Source organism: Ascaphus truei, chromosome 7 (genome assembly GCF_040206685.1).
Source record: "Ascaphus truei isolate aAscTru1 chromosome 7, aAscTru1.hap1, whole genome shotgun sequence".
Taxonomy (NCBI): Eukaryota; Metazoa; Chordata; class Amphibia; order Anura; family Ascaphidae; genus Ascaphus; species Ascaphus truei.
The window spans coordinates 2,768,024-2,791,965 of NC_134489.1; the positions used below are offsets into that span (position 1 = coordinate 2,768,024).

At 44.5% G+C, this 23,942-nt stretch overlaps 1 long non-coding RNA gene across 1 annotated transcript in view; it reads right to left on the bottom strand.

The window, feature by feature from the left end:
• Window positions 1-5,990: 5,990 nt before the first annotated feature.
• The window catches only part of LOC142498476 (uncharacterized), a 125,464-nt gene continuing 107,512 nt past the window's right edge, over window positions 5,991-23,942 (bottom strand). The window contains exons 2-3 of the long non-coding RNA XR_012802430.1: window positions 6,391-6,551; window positions 5,991-6,214 (exon numbers count right to left, since the gene is read on the bottom strand). This is a non-coding gene — a long non-coding RNA (uncharacterized LOC142498476). The remainder of the gene's footprint in view (window positions 6,215-6,390; window positions 6,552-23,942) is intronic.

The window sequence follows — 23,942 nt, forward strand, 5'->3', positions numbered from 1 at the left end:
GGTGAAATTTCCTTTCCTCCAACCTTAAGGGATGGCCCGAGTCCCTTGTACTGCCCTTGGGATGAATAGTTCTTTTGAAAGCTCCTTGTATTGTCCCCGAATATGGGCTCTATGCAGTAAGCGCCGAAAAAGTCCTCTCGCCAAGTGTTCCTTATCGGCATGATTGTGCCGATTTTCCCTCGCTGTATGCAATAAGTGCCGAATCCCTTCCGAATCAAGACGAAAACATTTGTTCCCACTCTGGCGATGATTTGCCGATCACACACAGGTATATCGGCGTGCATGGCGAGGTGGTGTTAGGTTCGCCAATGAAACTTCTTGCTGAATCTGCCGAAGCAAGCATATTTTTGATTGAGCGGCCCATTTAAAGGCAGCGTGTATTTTTATTCATTCTCTGTGTTGTAGGGAGAGAGAGAGAGACACACAGAGCTGGTGATTTACATATTTCATATTGACAGAGAGAGTTGTTGTGTATTGTGAGAGGTTTGTCCTGAGTTGTTTTGTTAACATCTTTGTCTTGTTTTCAGTTTGTAAGTGTTCAGTGCGATTGTGTTTAAATTTCTTTTCTGTTCTTTGTGAGTGCTATAGGTATAGCCGAAAGGCGTGGGAAGAGTAATGCTGGTGTGAGTGGTACTGGTAGTCGTATGAGTACACGTCTGAGTGAACGTAGGATTCAGGGGAGTGCTGTTGCTGCGAGTGCGACTGGTGTTGCTGGGAGTGAGAGTGGTGTTGCTGTGAGTGCGAGTGCTGCTGGTGGCTCTGTTGCTGGTGCTGGTGGGGTGTCTGTTGCTGGTGCTGCTGGGGTGTCTGTTGCTGGTGCTGCTGGGGTGTCTGTTGCTGGTGCTGGTGAGGTGTCTGTTGCTGGTGCTGCTGGGGTGTCTGTTGCTGGTGCTGGTGGGGTGTCTGTTGCTGGTGCTGCTGGGGTATCTGTTGCTGGTGCTGCTGGGGTGTCTGGTGGTGGGGTGGTTGGTGGTGGGCCCCTTTTGGAGTCTCTTCCATTGTAAGAAGGAGAGTCCAGTCAGCAGCACCCAAGCTCTGTGGCTGCACGTGGTCGGAAGAAACGTGTGGAGCGGCCACGTAATCCTCGTTTCAATGATGAGGAAAACAGAGTTCTTGTCACAGGGATTTTGGAGCACTATGACTCTCTGTATGGGCATTTATTAGGTAAGTCAATCTTTGCATTGATTGTTCAAAGACATTTTATCCTATCTCATGTGACATGTGTTAATATCAAACTATTAATCTCTAATATCTATCAATTAAAGTTAATTGTTACACACATAATCCTTCATGCTTTATAACGACCATAACAATCAGTCAAAAAAGTTTGCTAAAGTTCATACAATAATCATGCAAGCTTCCTTAGATTTGTATGTTTCCACGTAAATGCTCATGTGCTACACATACACTGGCGACACACTTTATTCGAGCTCGGCTAGTCCCACGAATTCGGGTATACCCGGGTGTATTGAGGTTTGTGACTGTTTTCTGCCCGAGTGCATTGCGTTATTTTCCAGGCAGGGATTGAAGCATTTTATTCCCGCTGGCTGCAATACTGCACAGTATATATATATATACTGCATTACAATTCATGAATTTATGCCATCTGGTAGACACGCGAAGCATTGCAGCCTATTAAATCCTAATCATTATCATTTAACAGATCAGCCGCCCGTCAGCCAGGCATTAACCCAGGCTGGGAAGGCAAACGCAACGGGGCTTGTCAGAGGTGAGGAGCGGCGCATTCCAGGTATCTGCCAGGTACAAACTGGGTATTTGCTCGAATAAAGTGTGTCGGTGCAGTATTCAACCTAAACCAGCATGTTTGGTATGTCTTGGAACAGGTATCATTTTTGTACAATGTTCGTCTTTCTATTAATTTGTAAGGTCATATATTTTTTTATGTATTTGAAAGGCGGACAAGTTCAGCCTCAAAAGCAGAAATGTGGCAACAAATAACATTGGCTGTGTCTGCATGTGGGAATCATGTCAGGGACCGCACGAATTGTCGGAAGAGATTTGATGATATCAAGGCCAATTTAAAGAAAAAAATCCAAGCACAACGGATGCATGCTTCTGCCAGTGGAGGTGGGCCGCCAGCACAAGCTCTAATCTTAACTCCATTGGAGGAGCAGCTGCGTGAAAAATTTCTTCCTGTCGTCGTGGAGGGTTTGCCAGGGGACAGAGATATCGGAATTTATTCAGCTCAATTTCCACCAGGTGACAAATGTTACTGTACTACGCGTGTCCTATGTTACAGTTCTTATCTATATTTCCGCTGCAACTTATAATTTCTTCCAAATATAAGCATACCTACATATATATCTGTATATATGTCTCTCTCTCTCTCTCTCTCTCTCTATATATATATATATATATATATATATATATAGATGTAAGCCACGACGATGACTCATAATGATGTAAGCCACGATAGTTGAGCCAATACATATTTCTAAACACAGATATAATAAAATAAAATAAATAAATAAAAAAAAATATATATATATATATAAATATGTTTTTTTTATGTTTTATTTTGGACAACTAAATATAAATATATATATATATATATATATATATATATATATATATATATATATATATATATTTATATTTAGTTGTCCAAAATAAAACATAAAAAAAATATATTTATATATATATATATATATTTTTTTTTATTTTTTTTATTTTATTATATCTGTGTGTTTAGAAATATGTATTGGCTCAACTATCGTGGCTTACATCATTATGAGTCAACATACACCACTTGACCTGCATGAAGGGATTGTGTGTAATGATCTTCCAAATAACACACACTGTAACCTTCTAGTTTACAAAGCATTCAACATCTTTCCCCTATAGTTGAAAGCTGAATGTATGTTCGAATCTTTTTACAAACAATGGGTTAACATGCATAACCACAAAGCACACCCGCAGTCATTTTTTGTCACAGTAATGTTTAACATCACTGTGTTGTTCGTTATACTGTGTCTGTGCACACAAATGCATCATTCACTTTTTCATGTATGTGTCGATCCATATATACATATAATATATATATATATATATATATATATATATTTGTGATAATCTATGTTACACCTATAAACAGGCCGTTACTGCGTAATAAAGTCTTGCATGGAATATTGTCAATTGAAAGGCGATCATGAATAATTTTCACTAACAAATTCCATTATGTATTATGAAAGCTCTTTTTTCTCTTCATGTAGTATAATGTGAGCATAAATAGGAACATGTACCATATGGTATTTAATTGTGTTCATATGTAGCTCACTTCTTATTTGTATTTCGCTCATGTACCGGTGTGTGAAACCAGCTTCAATTAATATGTAATCACAGCATAGAGGTGAACAGAGGGGGTGGTGTCGGCCAGAGAGCCAGATCACAGGGTCATGGTAGAGTCAAGTCTTGTGGGTGGGCTTACAGGTGGGAGAAGCAGCTAAGAGGTCATGGTGGTGTCAAGTGCTGGGGGAGGGACTACAGTTGTTAGAAGCTGACAAGGTGAACACAAGTTCATCACATTAATTAGAAATGGTAATTATCTTACTACTTTCAAGCACAAGTCCACGATATATTACAACGTACGTTAGTCATTCATTCAGTTATATATTATTGTAACGTTATAGATACGCCACCTTTTCACACCAGTACCATCTGTGAGTGACACATTGCACGTGTTGCTGAGTGTCAGACACATTGAGCGCTACACTTGCTTCTCTTCAATGTTCAGACAGATCACTAAAAACATTCATACACATTTCCACAATTAGGTACCGAATTATAAGCAGAGTAAACTTTGCTTGCATGGTAGTGATGTACATTATTGTAGCTATATTAATACCCAACATATGCAATGTATAAACACAAAAAGAGAGACAGCGCAAAAAACCTCATTGTGCAGTGAATAAACAAAATTGTATTAGTAATCAGGTAAGTATCGCACGTACATCAAATAACTGAATAATAGGCAAGACATGTTAGGGACATGTTACCACTCTGTGCTCTGCAATCGTGGACGATTGATGTGAGTCACCAGGATCAGCTCTCTTTCCACAAGTTCCGTAGAATCGATGCAGACTTCTGCTTGATCAATCAGACCTCTGATAGCAGGATGCAGGCGCAGTAAACGCCGCCACGAAAAGGGAGACCTCTCCGGTTTTTGGACCATTCCCTGACGAAGTCTTTAATACACGAAACGCGTTGGATTGAATGAGGGCGCATTCTTTATATACCTATTGAGGTTTTTATTGTTATTTGCCTATTTGCTTATTTCCATATCACTCTGTGGTTCGGGATAGTCTTGGGACATTCACCTCCTAAACGGTGACTCATTCAGATGCGACTCGCGTCTCTGGCTGGCGCCGTTTGATGACGTCACTGGCGTGCGTCTTGTGATCGAAGATAGAGGAACCGGCAGAGAGACTTCCCCTCCGTGGCGGTAAAAAAACGGAGAGGTCTCCCCTTTCGTGGCGGCGTTTACTGCGCCTGCATCCTGCTATCAGAGGTCTGATTGATCAAGCAGAAGTCTGCATCGATTCTACGGAACTTGCGGGAAGAGAGCTGATCCTGGTGACCCACATCAATCATCCACGATTGCAGAGCACAGAGTGGTAACATGTCCCTAACATGTCTTGCCTATTTTTCAGTTATTTGATGTACGTGCGATACTTACCTGATTACTAATACAATTTTGTTTATACACTACACAATGAGGTTTTTTTTAGCTGTCTCTCTTTTTGTTTTTGCACTAGTTCGGTTTGTGGAGCCATACCACGAGCACAGCAGCATAATCTATATTTCTGTAACAGGTTTATATTTATTTATTTATCACTATATATATATAATCACTTGAGCACAATTATCACGATTATATGAGTGCAGATCACTTTTTTCTTTATCACATATGCAGTGTATGTACAACAGACCAGTTAATTTTATAACGCATTCCTGCATGAACATTGTATGTATGTTGTATGGTGTTCAAAACAAATGTGACGATTAGTTTCACATGTACATTTAGGTTAAGATGGATAATATACAGATTGCCCTAACCATAGAATTGTGATTTCCTTACGGGATGCTGATATTTAGCCATAAGTACTCCCACTACAGATACTTAATGTTAATTATGTACACATGACAATAAAATTCTGATGTTATTCTTCTACATAGTTGGTCCGCCAGCTCCTGTGTCACCTGTGGCACGTGACTCTGAACATGTCTCGTCACCTGTCTCATCAAGGTCATCATCAAGAATAGAAGGTGAGTGTATGAGGTGCAGGCCATATAATTTTTACATTGGAAGCATTTCATTTGCCATGCAAAATAAATGCCTTTCACATGTAATGAACTTCTCATCAGTTATTGACACAGGAGATGTAGTGTTTCATGACACAACATGTATTGTGTCTGTTTTCAAGTATCAGCTAGGAGTTGTGATGTTACAACAAACTTTAATTCATTCTTCTTTCACACTGAGTCGAAACTTCATTGTTGCTTCAAGCATCACCTTTTAATTGGACACAAATAATTAATTATGGAAACATGTTATGTGTTCCACTACACTACCGACACACTTTATTGAAGTGTGGTCGGTACCGCAAGCCGGGAAATCTCCCGGCTTGCTAGTGGCCGCCCCTCGGCGTGCCGCGCGTCATAGACGCGCGGTCACGCGTCATCGGGAGCGTGCGCCCCCTGCACGCGTGTCCAGGGGCTCCCCGAGGGAGCCCTGCTGTCCCGCGATCGCGGGACAGCGGCAGGGGGTTCCGGGGGACCCGGCGGACCCGGCAGCGGTAGGGAGAGCGCCCCGATCGGAGGGCGCTCTTCCGCTGCTTCGGCGTGCGCCCGTCACACTCGGGCGCGCGCCAGGCTACTGCTTCGGCACAGAACGGGCAAATGCTCGAATAAACTGTGCCGCAGCAGTATGAGAACTATCATTATAGTCTACAAAAAATGAAAGTTCCATGTCAATTCATAATGTCTTTATTTATTTGTAGAACCAGATGTTGCCGCTCAAGGACAAATTCTCTCAAGTGACCATGAAGATGTTGACACTCCTGGATTAACCCAGCATTCAAGTCCTCCTGCTCGTGACACCTACTCAGCTATTGCAGCTTCTGAAGAATGAATCTTGGGTGAAGAAAATTGTCGCCATTCAGAAATTATGTCAATGCTTGAAAGGATGATGTCACTACATGAAAGGATGCATGAAAGGTCAATATCAGAAATGTCACAAATTAAAAATGTCATCATCCAAGTTCCTAAAAAAATAAAAAATGTTAACAGGACATTACAAGCACTAGTTCTCAATGTAAGCCAAGCAAATCAGTTTCGGAGTACAGCAAGAGAACAACAATTCCACTTTACCCCATCAGAGGATGGATCTTTACATGCTGCTACTTTTTCTCCAGAGTCATCAGTTCTTCATTCCCCAGTTCTGGATGATACCGGTACAGTAGGTGCAAGTTCTGTGCAGGTCCCTGTCAACATCCAACCGCTGACATCTGTTCAAAACATGGAACCGACACCTACAAATGAGACACGCAAAAGAAAGTTAGGGCAACAATTACTAATAACCAGCTTTTGGAAGAAGATTAAAACACAAAAACAAGAAAGGGCTCCACCACCACTCTTGCAATGTTTATCAAGTGTTTCTCAACTGCCACAGCCCACACCCAGTGCCCCTGAAGTGCCACAGCCCACACTCAGTGCCCCTGAAGTGCCACAGCCCACACTCTGTGCCCCTGAAGTGCCACAGCCCACACTCAGTGCCCCTGAAGTTCCACAGCCCACACTCAGTGCCCCTGAACTGCCCCAGCCCACACTTAGTGCCCCTGAAGTGCCCCAGCCCACACTTAGTGCCCCTGAAGTGCCACAGCCCACACCCAGTGCCACAGAACTGCCACAGGCCAGTACAAGTGGTAAAGTTAAGGCGAGAGTACTTGGCACAGGGAAAAGGCGAACACAACAGCCAACAAGCAGGCCTGTGACTCACTCTCAAAAGGATAAACAAAAATAAATAAGCACATTCACTAAATATTTTTGTGTACTGGTGTCCTTTACTGCAGACTCTTTCATGCATAGTGTATGTATGATCATGTACAGATGCTTGCAAACATTCAAGTATGTCCTTGTACACATGAATGTTTATAAATGCTCATTCACTGAATGAGTGAAGGCATATTTTAGAACATATGAATATCTATTAATCATCAGTTGATTAATGTTAATACATTATGACACACTGCATGTATATGGAAGATGACATTCACTTAGCTCTTGTTCAGTATTAGATGTTACAGGTGTATTTTAGAAATGTAGATTGTCATTTCATGCTAATATTATGTACATACAAATTTATGTAATTCCCCATATAACAGCCTACTTTTTTTTTTCAACTAAATTTTTTTTATTTTGTTCAGATATCATGTACATACAGTATATATGTTAACAGCGCAATACAAGATCGGCATGCATCGTATGTAGCCCCAATATGTGTAAGGACTGACATTTACAGACAGACCGGGTAGACGAACAGACGAACAGAAAGACCCCGGGATAGGTGGGGGGAAAGAAAAAAGAGGGGGGGGAGGGGGAGGGAGGGGGATGTGTGGGTTTCTCCTCGTGTGGTTCCGCCTCTGTTTTGCACTCGCTGGCTCTCTGCATCTGGGGAGTCAGTGCGTTCCCCTTATCTCAGTCCTGATTCATCCTCTGGTCCCTGTCTGCCATTCTCTAGATCCTCTCTGGGGACTTATAGTGAGCTGATATGTTATGTCTTGTTCATCTCTCCTGGGTGCTTGTTCAAGGGAAAAACGCATTTTCCTCTATTAAAGCCATATTGTGGCCCTACTTTTTTACAGCCTACTTTTTAATGTTATGTTTTCTTGTGTCTTCACTCTGTAAGACATTACTTACCTTAATGTTCATTCATAGTTCATCATGTTGGCATGTGATCATGTATGATTTGTGGTTACAATAACAGATCTGTAAGTGTGTATGAATATATCTGTAGTCTATCTCTGTATATATATCTATATATGTATACACACACACACACATTGTCTATCTTTATGTGTGTGTGTGTATATATTTACTGATATATATATATATATATATATATATATATATATATGCCAGTTTGTCTGCAAACAGCCCTTGTGTTAATGATATACAAATGTTAGGACACTTGCTACAATTATTGTATCAGTATGAGTGAGGCCCTAATTCAGACAGCTGTATTGAAGTTTGATTATGATTACAACAAGGCCTGCTTACACCTATCAATGCCTTTAGTTTTGCACTCTATATATAATATATAGAATCAGAATCAACATTAGGGGCCTTAATGGCTGCAAAGAGGCCTTGTTTGCTGTTAAATACAACTTCTACACCTGCTGACTCAATTAGGGCCTCAAGCATACTGAACCAGTAATGTTATACACTTGAATGAAGTTTCAATATAATTACAACAGGGCCTGTTTCCACACATCAAGGCCTTGAATTTTGCATTAATAATATAATATATATATATATAATCGAAACTTTACTTGCTGCTTAGGCAATCAAAATGAGCAAGACAAGTTTTCTCTTAATTAAAATAACAATGTGTGTAATCATCAACTGTGCTATGATGAACAGATCTCTCTCTCTCTCTCTCTCTCTCTCTCTCTCTCTCTCTCTCTCTCTCTCTCTCTCTCTCTCTCTCTCTCTCTCTCTCTCTCTCTCTCTCTCTCTCTCTCTCTATATATATATGTATATATATATATATATATATATATATATATATACAGTTACATACAGTGTGTGTGTGTGTGTATATATATATATTTATATATTTATACACATACACACACACACACAGTTACATACAGTGTGTGTGTGTATATCATATCATAACATTGTGTATATCATAACACATAACATAACACATAACATGTGTATATCATAACATTGAAAAGTACAATGTTCTGCCAATAATAAACGTAAGCGGTGACACGATGAAATGAATCACATCGACACTGTAATGCCAAGCACATTTTTATTATGAGCAATAGAATGTAAACACTCCTATAAAGTTATAAGTCCCCGCTCCATTGACTCCATTGATGTAGAGATGGGCTATTTTTTCTAAGTGCCGTCCCAGCAACCTTGCCGATCCTTCTCCCCTCCAACTTGCCAACTTTAGTTGGCGGGACAAATTGCCGTAGAAATCTCAATTTTAGAGTGCCGATCATGCATGAGGCCCTATATTTATATATTATCATATCCCCTCTTAGACGCCTCTTTTCTAATGTAAATAAATCTAATTTACACACAAGACAACGAGTATTCTATGGCTTGCCTTAAACTAGCCCGATTACATGCTGGGTGTAACCTGGCTAGTGTAAGTCAAGTTTAAGGCATTTCCGCATTGACTAATGACCCATAGGATTAACACAGCAGGGGTCCCTGGCAGTCCCATTCAATTTGAATGGGACTGCCAAGGACCCCTGCTGTTAATCTGATGGGCCATTAGTCAATGCAGAAATGCCTTAAATTTGACAAACTAGCCAGGTTACACCCAGCATGTACCTGGGTCTTTTTGGCGATTGCCACTGGTTTGTGTTGGAATAACCGTCGGCACTACAGTAGCTAGTCTCTCCTCCTAAATTAGATAGTCCATCCCCTTTATTAATTTGGTGGCTCTTCTCTGCACTCTCTCTAGTTCCATAATGTCCTTTCTTAGGATTGGTGCCCAAAATTGTACTCCATATTCAAGGTGTGGTCTTACTAATGCTTTGTAAAGGGGCATAATTATGTTTACTTCCCTTCCATCCATTGCCCGTTTGATGCAAGATAAGATCTTGTTTGCCTTTGCAGCTACTGCATGAGTTTGGGCACTATTGCTAAGCCTGCTGTCTACAAGCACTCCTAAATCCTTCTCCATCAAGGATTCCCCCAATTTATCCCCATTTAATTTGTAATTTGCCTTTTATTCTTGCATCCCAAATGCATAAGCTTACATTTATCTGTATTAAACCTCATCTGCCATTTACCTGCCCACGTTTCCAGTCTCTCCAAGTCCTTCTGAAGCGAAATTACATCCTGATCTGATTCTACACGATTCTCTTCTCCTTAGAAAGTGCACCCGAAGAGGATGCCTATCGCAGCTACCGACTTGTGCCTGAAATCTGAGAGTGGAAGGGCGGAATGCCTAAGAACGTCAAGATATATTTTCATAACATCTCTCCCTATCCCATGCCCTTAGACCAGGGACAACGGTTGGGTCGGATATACCCTGTTACCTCTGTCGATATGATGTCCGCCCAAGTAGATGATGCAGCACCCCCGGAGCAGCCCACGGAGATGGCTTTTGACTTCGGGAAATCCGCCTTGACCGCTGCATGGAGGGCTCGTTTGACCGCCAAGTTGGAAGAGCGAAAGGACATATTCTCCACAAGTGAAATGGATGTGGGCTTTAGCCGAAATGCCCAACACACTTTCTGGCTAAGTGACACCACCCCGTTTCAGGAACGATCCCGTCGTATCGCCCATCGAGATGTGGAGGATGTGAGAGACATATTACGAGAGATGGAAGTGGCGGGCATTGTGACCAAATCCCATAGTCCCTATGCGTCACCGATTGTGGTGGTGTGGAAGAAGAATAGGTCGGTGCGATTGTGTGTCGATTACCGGACCCTGAACAACCGTACCATACCTGATCAGTATACAGTACCTTTCCACAAATTGAAGAAATTCTCTATGTGCTGCCGGGAAGCCAGTGGTTCAGTGTATTGGACTTGAGATCTGAGTACTATCAGGTGCCTATGAGAGCAGAAGACCAGGAGAAGACAGCTTTCGTATGCCCCCTTGGCTTCTACCAATTCACTCGCATGCCCCACGGCATTTGTTGAGCTCCAGCAATGTTCCAGCGGTTGATGGAAAAGACCATCGGAGACATGAACCCACGGGAATGTCTAGTTTATCTAGACGATATCATTGTCTTCGGCAAGACTTTGGAAGAGCATGAGGCACGGCTAATGAAGGTGTTGGATCAGCTGGGGCAAGAGGTTTTGAAGTTATCCTTGGATAAATGTCGATTCTGCCGTACTTCATGACCTAAATGGGACAAATAGTATCCTCTGAGGGGATAGCAATGGATCCCGCCAAAATTGAATCTGTGATGGAAGGGTCAAGACCCGGAAATGTCATGGAGCTATGCTCATTCCTAGGATTCTATGGCTACTACCGCTGTTTCGTAGAAGGGTATTCAAGCAAGACCAAAGTCCTTAACAATCTTCTCAAGATATACCCTGAAAACACGGGGCGACTTGCCACCTCTGCGCGATTGCCGTTCAACGACAAGTGGACAGACACCTGTGAACAAGCATTCCTTGATCTGAAGTAATGTTTAACAGAGACACTCGGTCTCGCTTACGCCAATCCCGAGTGACCATACGTCCTTCATGTGGATGCAAGCCTCAACGGGTTAGGAGCAGTACTACACCAGAAATACCCGGCCGGTCCCGACCAGTGGCCTATGTCAGCCGCAGTCTAACCCCCAGCGAACAGAATTATCCCGTCCACAAGCTGGAATTTCTCGCTCTTAAGTGGGCAATTGTGGATAAACTCCACGACTATTTGTATGGGGTCCCCTTTGAAGTGCGTACTGACAACAATCCGTTGACATACATAACGACGACCGCCAAACAGGACGCTACAGACAATCTATAGCTAGCGGCCCTCTCAAACTACATGTTCACATTGAAGTACAAGCCAGGGCCTCTAAACATCGGGGCTTACGCCCTATCCAGAAGACCAGGACTAGAGGTCACTCTGGGTGATGAAATTTGGGAAGAGATTCCTGGGCCAGGGATGCAAACCATGTGCAACACGGCGGCTATTTTAGGGAATAAAGTGGCCTTCTCTGAATTGCGTGTCGTGGATTCCTTGGGATGTCAATCCAAGGCTCTGCCTGCTGTCTACTGTGACTCTGATGGGATGAACGTCACCCCAGATAAAATTATCTTGTGGAAAGATATGATAAAATATCAGGTAAGGGACCCTGTGGCGGGCCTTATCCGCCAGGCGGTACAGAACAACAGACCTGACATGCTGAAACGTGCTCCCAGCAACCTTGTGGCTATACTCATGCGAGAAGCTGACAAATTCAAGCTGGACAACGGTCTACTATACCCGGTGGTACAATACCATGACCATCCAGAGAGGAAACAATTGGTTCCACCCTGAAACTTACAATATATGGTCCTGAAAGCCTTACACGATGAACATGGCCACCTGGGCGTAGAAAAAACTTTTGGGTTGGTGCGAGATCGGTTCTTCTGGCCTCGGATGCGCGAATCAGGGGAGCGACACTGTCGTCGGTGCTCTCGATGCATCCAACGCAACTCTCCCTACCAGAGCCGCTACCATGGCTCATCTGAAAAGCTCGAGTCCCATGGACTCGGTGTGTATGGACGTTCTGTGCATTGAACCTGACACCCAAGGCATCGGTAATGTGTTGGTCACGGATCATTATACTCGCTACGCTCAGGCCTTCCCCACCAAAGATCAGAAAGCCAGCACGGTGGCTAAAATACTATGGGAACAATACTTTATCCATTACGGACTGCCAAACCATCTGTGTTCGGACCAAGGTCGGGACTTGGAAGGTAATCTCATCAAGAATTTGCTCAAACTACTAAATATTACTCAGTCTCAAACCACCCCTTACCACCCAGAAGGAGATGCTTTGCTGGAGAGGTTCAACAGGACCCTCCTGGACATGCTCGGCACTTTATAAAGATCTCAGAAGAGCAAATGGAGTAAGCATGTAGAATCCTTGGTGCATGCCTACAATTGCACTCGCCATGAGTCCACAGAGTTCACTCCTTATTTCTTGATGTTCGGGCGAGAAGCACGACTTCCGGTGGATATTATTTATAAAATATTTTACCAGGGAGTAATACATTGAGAGTTACCTCTCGTTTTCAAGTATGTCCTGGGCACAGAGTAAAACAAATAATACATGGTTACAAATACAGTTACATAAATGAACAAGGTATACATTTATATACAAGACATTGCATGCACAGTTAAAGAAAATATATATTATGAGCGTATGAAACAGTTACAGACCAGATTAAAGTGTGAGACAGCCTTAGATTTGAAAGAACTTAAGCTGGTGGTGGATATGAGAGTCTCTGGTAGGTTGTTCCAGTTTTGGGGTGCACGGAAGGAGAAGGAGGAACGTCCGGATACTTTGTTGAGTCTTGGGACCATGAATTGTCTTTTGGAGTCTGATCTCAGGTGATAGGTACTGCATGTGGTAGGGGTGAGGAGCTTGTTCAGGTAGCTGGGTAGCTTGCCCAGAAAGTATTTGAGGGTGAGACAGGAAAGGTGAACTTTGCGCCTAGACTCTAGTGATGACCAATCTAGTTCTTTGAGCATTTCGCAGTGATGTGTGTTGTAGTTGCATTGGAGAACAAAACGACAAATTGAATTGTAGAGGGTGTCAAGTTTGCTAAGGTGGGTTTGAGGAGCCGAGCCATATACTATGTCTCCATAGTCAATAATTGGCATTAGCATCTGCTGTGCAATACGCTTTCTGACCAGGAGACTTAGGGAGGATTTGTTCCTGTAAAGTACCCCTAGTTTGGCATAGGTCTTGGTTGTCAGGGTATCAATATGCATCCCGAATGTTAAGTGGGAGTCAAACCATAAGCCCAGGTATTTAAAACTAGTGACAGGTGTTAGGGTGGTTTTAGCGTTGGTTCTAATCAGGAGCTCAGTCACTGGAAGCTTTACAAATTTAGTCTTGGTCCCAAATACCATTGTTACAGTCTTGTCAGTGTTTAAAAACAGTTTGTTTTGGGAAATCCAGTTTTCGAGTCTCAAAAAGTCAGACTGAAGTATGTGTTGAAGGTCAGAGAGGCTATGGCTGTGTGCATACAGGATTGTGTCATCTGCATACATGTGTATTGAGGCTTCCTTACAAGCTGTGGGAAGATCATTAATGAACACTGAGAAGAGTAGGGGCCCCAGAACAGAGCCTTGCGGGACACCACAGGTGATATCCAGGGGGTTGGAGTTAGAGCCTGAGATGGACACATGTTGGGATCTTCCTGATAGGTAGGACTGAAACCAGTTTAAAGCATGTTTCCCTATTCCAGAGCTCTGGAGTTTGTTAAGCAGGATAGCATGATCAACTGTGTCAAAAGCCTTTGCAAAATCTAGGAATACTGCACCAGTGAGTTGTCCCCGTTCCATTCCACACTGGATTTCATTGCAAACTTTTAGCAGGGTAGTTACGGTGGAGTGTTTGGGACGAAACCCAGACTGGAATTGGCTAGGGAAATTTGTCTTGGTGTAGAACTCGCTTAATTGGGAGTGGACACATTTTTCCATAACTTTGGATAGAATTGGGAGAAGTGAGATTGGCCTGTAGTTTGAGACAGTGTTTTTGTCCCCACTTTTGAAGATTGGGACAACTCTGGCAGTTTTCCAGGTCTTAGGGATATGGCCTGCAGACAGGATATATGTCTGAGGGTATCTACCGATGGGGTACCCAACATGATGCACTTCAGATACATACATACAACGGCTACAAGACAATCTGCAAACCGCTTACCAGTTAGCTGAGAAAGCTTATGCTCGTTTTAACGCTGATAACAAAAGACGTTATGATCATAAGGTCCGTCATCGGGAGATTCGTCCTGGCGATGCCGTTCTACTCCAAAATCTAGGAGTCCCCGGCAAGCACAAATTGGCCGACCGCTGGCGTGACGGAGTCTATGAAGTCGAATCACAGATGCCGGGTCTCCCAATCTATCGTATAAGAGACAGTGAGGGCCGGGTAAAAAGCAGGCACCGTAATCACCTCCTCCCTATTCCGCAGCTGGAGGAAGGCGATCCAGGGATCCCGACTACACTATTGGATGGAGAGTCAGAACAAGTGGACGCTAATGAGGGAACCAGTCCATCCAGAATGGAGGGCCCCTCTCAAAGGGGACCTCAAAACCCTGCGGCACCTCCTGGAGGAGCTACGGGTAAAGGGCCTCAACAAATAACCTTTAATAGGGGGACTCCAATGAGTCCTCCCCTGACCCTAGAAGCCCTTGCTTCATGCCCCAAAGAGACGTTTCAGAGACATTCCTCAATGGAAGAGGCTCAGCCTCAGGACTATGCACATTACTCTTCAGAAGGAGTAGAACCAGAGCTTTGCAGAAGCCAGAGAATGAGGTACCCTCCCAATCGGGTAGCTTACGATTCATTTGGGGCACCCCACTATGAGGCTCAGCAGTGGTCTCGGGCCAAGGTACATTCTGTTATTGTAATGTTCACTCAATTGTATAATCTCATGTAGAGCATTGCAATGTGTTAAGTTATATACTTGTACCGTATTTTTATTATATACCTTATGTATATAGTTATGTTTTGATACCCAAGCAAAGTCGTTGGGATTTTACAAGGGGGTGTGTGTAGCCCCGGTTCCCTTGGGCTCCTATGGCCCCCATTACCTCTGCGGCGGTTGTGGGTGCTGCCGGAGGGTAGGATGTAGGTCCGGCGGGTGTTGGGAGGGTGCAGGGGTGGCTGGTGAGGCAAGCCGGTCGCTGGTAGCTTGCGGCGCACCCAGCTAGTGGGGGCCGCCATTTTCGAAGTTGCAGCACGCAGACACGAAGCGGGAGCATGCGCAGTAGCCCTGGCAGTGCGGTGGCCATTACATGAGATTGCACATGCGCAGAGTATGCGCGTGCACCCCGACCTATCACAGAAGGCTCTTGGCAGGGACTACGAGTCCCATGAGGCTCAGGAACGTGCCACCTGACACAATGGAGCCAATAGGGGGATAGGATCCTCTGAAGGAAGGAAGTAAGGGGGCTGACAGGGAAGCACGTTGGGCAGTTGAAGCAGGGAGCAAGTTAGGGGAGGTTGTAGGTGCAGGGAGCAGTAGCCCCTGCACTAGGCCAGTTTACCCCCATAGGCCCCAGGTATTCCTACCATTACCCCAGATTGTGGTTGCTTCAGGGACAGGCCCTAGATCAGGAACCTGCCCCTTTAGTTATTTGCTGGAGTTTAGGGAGACAGCTAATCTGCTGCGCAACCCTGATCATTGTGTCTGGGATCAGACATCACTCAGGATAGAGACTATCTGCATGGAGGATTACGCCACGCTGTGACTGCAGCCTGCGGACTTGGGACGGACCAGCCCCACGGTATAGACGGTACGGTGATATTATCCACACCGGATTTCACCCCACGCGTAGGCGGACGACACGTTGGATCAGACAGATCCCCTTCTGTTATTCTGCGGTACCCGGGTGCCAGACCCCCGGGCAGGTACCTAATTCAGTGCACTAACACTCCATGGGATAGCGCTATCTCCAACACTTTGGGTGGGCCTGGACATAAGGGAAAGGGACATCAGGGAATTGGTGCCCAGCACCCAATGTACTGTGGGGACATCCATGTTGGTATCCGGTGGGGTGAACTTACATATATATCTATGTATATTACTGTGTGGTACAGAGTACCAAGGTTATCTCTTGTAGTAAAGGTTGCTAGCATATATTGTGTGCGTGCATTATTATTATTGTTCCTGTAAGAGGACCATCCCATCCTGTTGGGATCCCTTACAGGTGGAGGCGCTGTAACCGAAGAATCAGGTATACCCCAGGCTCCCAGCGGCGGTAACGCACCACAAACAGTAACACAGGTGTATTCCCACACATACGATTGAGGGGGGGGGGGAGTGTGTTACATACAATTTATTATAATATTTAGAGAATTCCTCCGCAATTTGAAAAGGATTGTACATGATTTCCCCTTTCTCTTTCTTATTGCTGATACTTGTGATTTAGTTTTAACACTTCTTAGTTTGCTAGCAAGAAGCTTATCTGCTTTATTGCCTTTAGTGTCTTCCAATCTTCATTTATATAGTTCCTCTCTGATCTGGCAAAGCAGCTTGTATGTTTTCCTGCAAGGGCGTGATTTATGTTCCTGTTCTAGTTCGATTATTTTAGCTGCAAGTTTACTCTGTTTGAGATTTTTTGCCTTTTTCCTGTATGAGGCTAATGAGATAAATTGACCCCTAATAGAAGCTTTATGGGCTTCCCAAAGAATAGACGGACTTTCAACTGATCCTTTATTTAATTTGAAAAAATCTACCAGAATATTCCCTATCTGTTCTTCAATCCCTGTCTGATTCAAAAGCGACTCATTTAGACGGCACTGAAACACCCTAGGTCTGATAAAGGAAGATTTCAGGCCCATCTCAACTGGAGCGTTGTTATGGGGCCTGTATTTGTGTGGGCAACACGATCCAAAAGATTCACTGAGACAAATATATAATCAATTCTTGTGTATATATTGTGTGTGTGGGCCGGTGGGGGGGGGTAATAAAATGTATAGTCCCTTTGTTTCTTGTTCTTGTTCTTCATGCGCCAAGCGTCCTCTCGTTGGAATTCTTTTGACAGTTTCTTAAAATATTTTGATTTGTTAACTACTTCATTCGCTATATTATGCTGTGGTGATGTGGATCTGTCCAACTCGGGGTTTAAAGTCATGTTGAAATCTCCTCCTAAAATGATATTTCCTAAAGATGAGCCTCCAATTTCTTCTAAAATTGATTTCAAGAAATCAATTGTTGATCGTTCAGAGCATATACAGTACATTAACTAGAGTTAGTCTAACTCCTGCCAGAAGACCCCTCAACATTATAAATCTACCCTATTTATCCCTTTTAATCTCTTCCATTTGAAATGGGATATCATGTCTTAACAATATGGCTACTCCTCTCTTTTTTTTTGAAAAAGAGTAGTAGTAAGCTAACGGGTAAGTACCACGGAAAGTATTAGGGGGATCCTGAGTATTAAAATGGGGTTCCTGACACAAAACACAACAAGAAATATATAGGGGGATGGACCTATTCTCCATCCTAACACTTTTTAACTGTTGGTCTCTGTGTTGGCAAAAATAAAGGGCCATATAAAGCCCAAATAGGGGGGGGGGGGGCACAAGCCTCAAAGGTTCTGGAGCACCCCGATCTCCGCCAAAAAACTCTGCCAACCTATTATCTCTAGACCTTCTTTGCTTCCGAACTCCCTACCCTTTTATAAAGACAAACCGTTTCCCTTAGACCTCTCCACTCATTAATAAAAGAAGGAGAAAAGAAAGAAGCACAACTTATAACACATAGAAATGGGGATATAGTGTAAACCTTAGAAATTTCGTAATCGGCCAAAAGATTTTCTTTAAATTTGAAAACAAGTCAACTTAGTCTTAGATTTTCTGTACCCCCACCAAGACCGTTAAGACCCAGCAGGGGCAGGAAAAATTGAACCCTGCCGAGGTGGAAAGTTCGACGCGGGTCACAATTTCTGGACTGCCAACCTCCTCCATCAGCTAGACTGATTTTAAATTTAAAGACAGTGCCCTCAGCTCGGTCAAGTTGAGTGTGCGAGATCCAGCGACTCTCGATGGTCTTCTCCTTCACTCTGTGCTGAAGTCTTCAATGGTCTCTTAGATCTCGGAGAGCGTTGCAGTATTGCGGGTTGCTGGCTGTGTACACCAAGGGCTCCTAGAAAGTTCTCCGCCTCTTCTGGGTGCCTTAATGAAAGTTGCTTGCCATCTCTATTTACAACCAGACAAAACGGGAAGGCCCATCTAAAGCGATATCATTGTCTCTAAGGACCGCTGTAACTGGACGGAGGCCTTTACGTCTCAAAATTGTGGATCTAGAAAGATCCTGGAAGATCTAGATGTTGTAGTCCTCGAGTCCACGAAATCTTGATTCCTGCAGCCTCTCGTTATTTTCTCCTTGGGGGTGTAATAATGTAACTTGACTATTACGTCCCTGAATTTCCGAGGGTCTGCAAATCTTGAACCCAAGGCACGATAGGCTCTGTCCATGTGAAGGTTGCTTGTTTGGAGCGATGGGACTATCTGAGTGAATAGGTTCATTAAGAAGGGTTGCAGCTCATCCAGAGCGACTGTTTCTGGGATATTTCTTATTCTGAGATTTTGTCTCCTTTTCCCGATTTTCCAAGTCGTCGACGGTGTAGTTCAGATTCCTGATTTCGTCGTTGAGCCTGAATATCTCATCCTCCATTGAACCTTGACTCTGCAGGGATTCTTCAAGTTTATTTTCCAGCTGGACTGTTCGTTTGGTCAAAGAATTCAGACCTGATTTAAATTCAGCAAAAGCCTTGTCAAAAGGCAGTTGAAACACACCATGTATTTCTTTAAATAAATCTTTTAAAACTTTTGTTCTTGTTCACTGTCCGTAAAGTTTCCTCCTTGTTGTTGTGAAAGCTCCTGTGCCTGTGAAAGCGCGTGCACACTCATGCCAACACGGGCACCATCTTGGATTTCGGGCAGAGGAGATGCAGCTTTCTTGAGGTATTTAGATACAGATGGGGTGGCTGCCTTGCGTGGATTCTTGGGGGGAGGCATCCCTGCAGGTTCCGACACCGGGGGAGGGTGTTTTTTTTGGCTGTTTTGGCGGTTGTGGAGGTAAATTATTCCGCGATCTCGGCGTAGTCCCCAGAGCTGGCTCAGGCTGCTACCATCTGCACAGACGCTGCGTGTGCGCCCCAGTGGGGGTGCTTTTTATTGAGAGGTAAAGAAGTTGTTTGGAAAGAGGTGAATACATAATGATGCAGTGTATGGGCACCTGCATAGGTGGAGGGGAGGAGAGATGAAGAAATGTGGATAGGAGGTGAGTGGGGAAGTTGTAGAGAACAGAAACACTCACAAAGGAGTGAGGAAACAGTAAATAGAAGAAGCAATAGAGAGGGCATAATGAGATGCAGAAGAGACTAAACCAGTTATTGGAGGATAGGAATAGAACAAATAATCACAGCATTTAGAAAGTCAAGTTCTCACAGTTGCGAAGTTGTTGTTGTGGTACAGATTTTCTTGTAGTTTTCCCCTCCAATTTCAACTCCAGTATTAACTCCACGGACACTTTATATGCGACACTTAAGATGTTACACACAGCCATATGGCTCACAGCCAAGATAGACTGCCTTAAATACTCTAATACACATTCACTTGACTAACAATTAAGGGAGGGGTCTGCATATTCAGCTCATACCAGATAGTTTTTAATTAGATATATTAATTGTAGATGGGCTTAAAATTGATAGAATGGTTCCAATCAGAAAAACATACCAGGTAGTTGTTAATTAGATATATCAATTATAGATGGGCTAAAAAAAAATCTGTATTGTAAGCCTGGTTCCAGCAGTTCAGGAACCAGGGGTCAATGTGTTTGCAGGAGAAATGTTGCAAAAGCTGCCTGCGACCTTTCCCTGTAACAGTTTATGTTGCTAATGTAATTTGCAGCTCTACCCACCAATCAGGGCCTGCGCAAGTAGGCAGTACCTGCCCCTGAATGTTGCAATATGGTGGGCTAAAGGTATAATCATGTAGGGAGGGGGACCCCTAGCACAACAGAGCAGCTGCGACTCAGATTCAGTCTCAGGCCAGGAGTTTAAGGATGAAGTAAGCAGAAGGAATTGCAGGAGCAATTAGCTTGGACTGTTAGCTGCTGCGCAAGATTCTGTACCAGAGAGGATTCCAGTTCTGGTGTCAGGCCGGGAGTCCAGTCCAGAAGACATCTGTTGGGGAAATATCAGGGAAAATCTCCCTAGGGAGATCCCTGCACCTACGACTATAGGTTCCCCAGTTGTGAGTAGGTGTGTTATTTGTTTATCTGTATAATTGTGGATACTGTTTTCCAATAAATTAATTTGATAAAGTCTTGTGTTTCTGTCTGGCGATTAGTCCTGGTCTCAACGTACAGACAAGACTACAAGGATGCCGGCCAAGTTTCAGTCCTTGACCAAGGACCAGATCGCACTCCGGTGTGAGGAGTGCGGAATACCAACCGGGAACCACAACAAGAAGCAGCTGATCGCTGACCTGTTAGCGTATGAGGCGCAGCGTTCAGTGGTTAGAGCTGAGGCACTGGCCAACCCTGAGGTAGTTCTGGGCCCCTCCAGACTACAGGAATTGCCTGACAATTCCGGCAAGGAGTCGGGGGAGGAATCGACAGAGACACCTCCAGTGGAGGAGGGCATGCCAGTGGACATCTGGCTTGTGCTGGAAGACCTGGGCAGCGGGGCCACCGCTGCTGAGTGGGTCACCCTGCTCCAGGTTCTGGTTGCTTGTGGCCCCATCCAATCAAGGTCCAGCTCATCCTCTGCAAGGCATAGGTCCCGGGCCAGTTGGGCACCCCGACTCACATATGGCAGCTTTGCAACGTTCTGTGAGGACATCGATGGATATCTGTGATCCTTTGAGAACTACTGTGAAATGCTTGCCTTACTTGAGAAGGACTGGGTCAAATACCTAGTTCCTCAGCTGCGCGGTAAAGCAGTCGTTGCCCACCGGGAGATGGATCGGGAGGATGCAAAGGACTACCCGGTTGTGAAGGAGGTTCTCATGGCACGGTATGCATTACCACAGAGACCTACTAGACCCAGTTCAGAGCCATGAACAAAGGGCCCCAGGACATGCACCTCAAGTTCATATCCCAGCTAGAGCACCAGTCTAAAAGATGGATTGCCGGGTGTGAGGTGACTTCATAGCCACACGTCCTCAGCTCCGGAGGCGGATCACGGTGCCCCTTAAACAGACACTGCCATTCCCGCCTCGACAGCCTGATCCTGCCCGAACCAGCAAGAGCTCCTGGCGGCCAGCCACAATGCCTACCAGCACCCAGCCGGAACCTACAGAGTTCGTCCATGAACGGTGGTGTCACAGGAAACCAGACATTTACACCTTTTTTTTTCCAACAGAAATTTTTTATTGGGACATGGTACAGATCAAACATTGTCTAACAACACATTATCGTACATTATTGTTCATGTTCCTTTTTCCCTTCTTTTCTGCTCTGAACAAATTATAACATACAGGGAAGAACGACAGACAGACAGGACAGACAAGACGAACAATGCGAGGGGGGGTGGGGTGGGGGGGAGAGGCCGTGCGGGGAGCATCTCATGGCTTTCTCTTCCTCCGGTATCGTATCTGTTTGGTGCGGGACCTCGTTCGGGAGCCCTATCTCCGTCTATCGTCACCCCTACCGGTACCCCGTCTGGTTACTGTCAGTACCGCTGCTTCAACGGAGAATGCATCTCGGACTATCAAAGCAATATATTGGTGGCATCCACCCCGGGGATATCTGATTGGGCCAGCCACGGGGCCCAGACTTTTAAGAAATTTGTGCCGGTGTCATTGACCAGACTCGTCAATTGCTCCATCCAGCAAACATACCAAATCCTGTTCCGAATTTTCGTAATTGCGGGTAAATCTGGTTGCTTCCACAATGCTGCGATTTCACACCTCATGGCTGTTGCAAAATGTGCAATCAATTTCTGTGCTGGTCTGCTTAGCCCCCGGATGCGCCTGCCCAGCTGGAACAACCAGGGATCCAAGGGGACCGCCAGTTCGAGAATTCTCTGTAGCCAATTTTGGATTTCCTCCCATAAAGGAGCCACTCTGGTGCAATCCCACAGCATGTGTAGCAAGTCTGCGTGTTCCCCACATTGTTGCGGGCACAATGGGTGGTAATCTTTTACAAACTTTGCCAATCTCACTGGGGTAAGGTACCACCGCATTAGGACCTTATATGCATTCTCCTTCAAAGTAGTGCATATGGAGCTTTTAGCTGCTGCCAGTACTATTGATTCCCAGTCTGCGTCTTCTAATGTCTCCCCTAAGTCCAATTCCCATTTGTTTCTATAACTCAGTTTAATGTTGTCGTCAGTTCCAGGACAGACCACCTCTCTGTAAATCCGAGAAGTAAGTCCTGTGGTGTCCGTTCCTCTTGAACACAGCTGCTCAAAATTTGGACGCCGGGGGCGTTGTGGGATCTTATTGTATAATGCTCTTATCTGGAGGTATCTAAAAAATTCAGAATTTGGTATCCCGTTTTCTGATTTAATTTGATCAAAGGATTTTATTGATGGACTCCCCTCCAGATGTAATAGTTTCGTGAGGCCCTTTGTTTTCCAGGTGCCTAGGTTCCTGCTCGGCAGGCCCGGAGCGAAATCAGGGTTCCCCACAAACGGGGTCATTAACGTGTGCTGGGCAGTGAGAGCACACCTGTATCTAGTACCCTCCCAAGTCGCCAATGAGCTTCTTAGTGCGGCCAGCGGCTCTCCCATTGTCCTATGGACCTTTTTTGGTAGCCAAATTAAGTCCTGTAAGTCTACAGGGGCGCAGCATGCTTTTTCTAGCTCAACCCACCGACGTAGGCTAGGTTGCATGTGCCATTGTACAATTTGGGTCAATTGGGCCGCTCTGAAATATGCTACCAAGCAAGGTACCGCCAGTCCTCCTCTTATTGTTGGTCTAACTAGTGTGCTAATTTTAATGCGTGGCTTTTTGTTACCCCAGACGAATTTCACCATGGAGGACTGTAGCCGGAGGATGTCATCCCTGGCCACTTGTATCGGGAGGGTCTGAAAAAGATACAAGATTCTGGGGAGAAGGTTCATCTTGAGGCTCTGGATCCTGCCGATCCATGAAATTGCGTGGCCTGACCAGAGTCTGAGATCCTCCATCAGAGTCCTTATCAGTCTGGGGTAATTGGCTTTGTATAAGGCGCTATAGTCTTTGGTGATATTTATCCCTAGATATTTAATCGAGGAGGCTTGCCATTTGAAGTAAAAATTTAGTTCAATTAGTTTTTCAGTGACCTTTGGCATTTTTATATTTAACGCTTCTGATTTGGTTTGGTTAATTTTGAATCCCGAAATCTTGTTAAATTTGTCCAGCAAGCTATAAACATTCGGCAGGGAGGTAAGGGGCTTTGATACCATTAGAATGATATCATCTGCGTACAGGGCCACCTTGTGTGACTGATCTTGTATTTGTATTCCTGCTATGTCTGGGCTGTTACGGATGTGTGCCGCCATGGGCTCTATGCA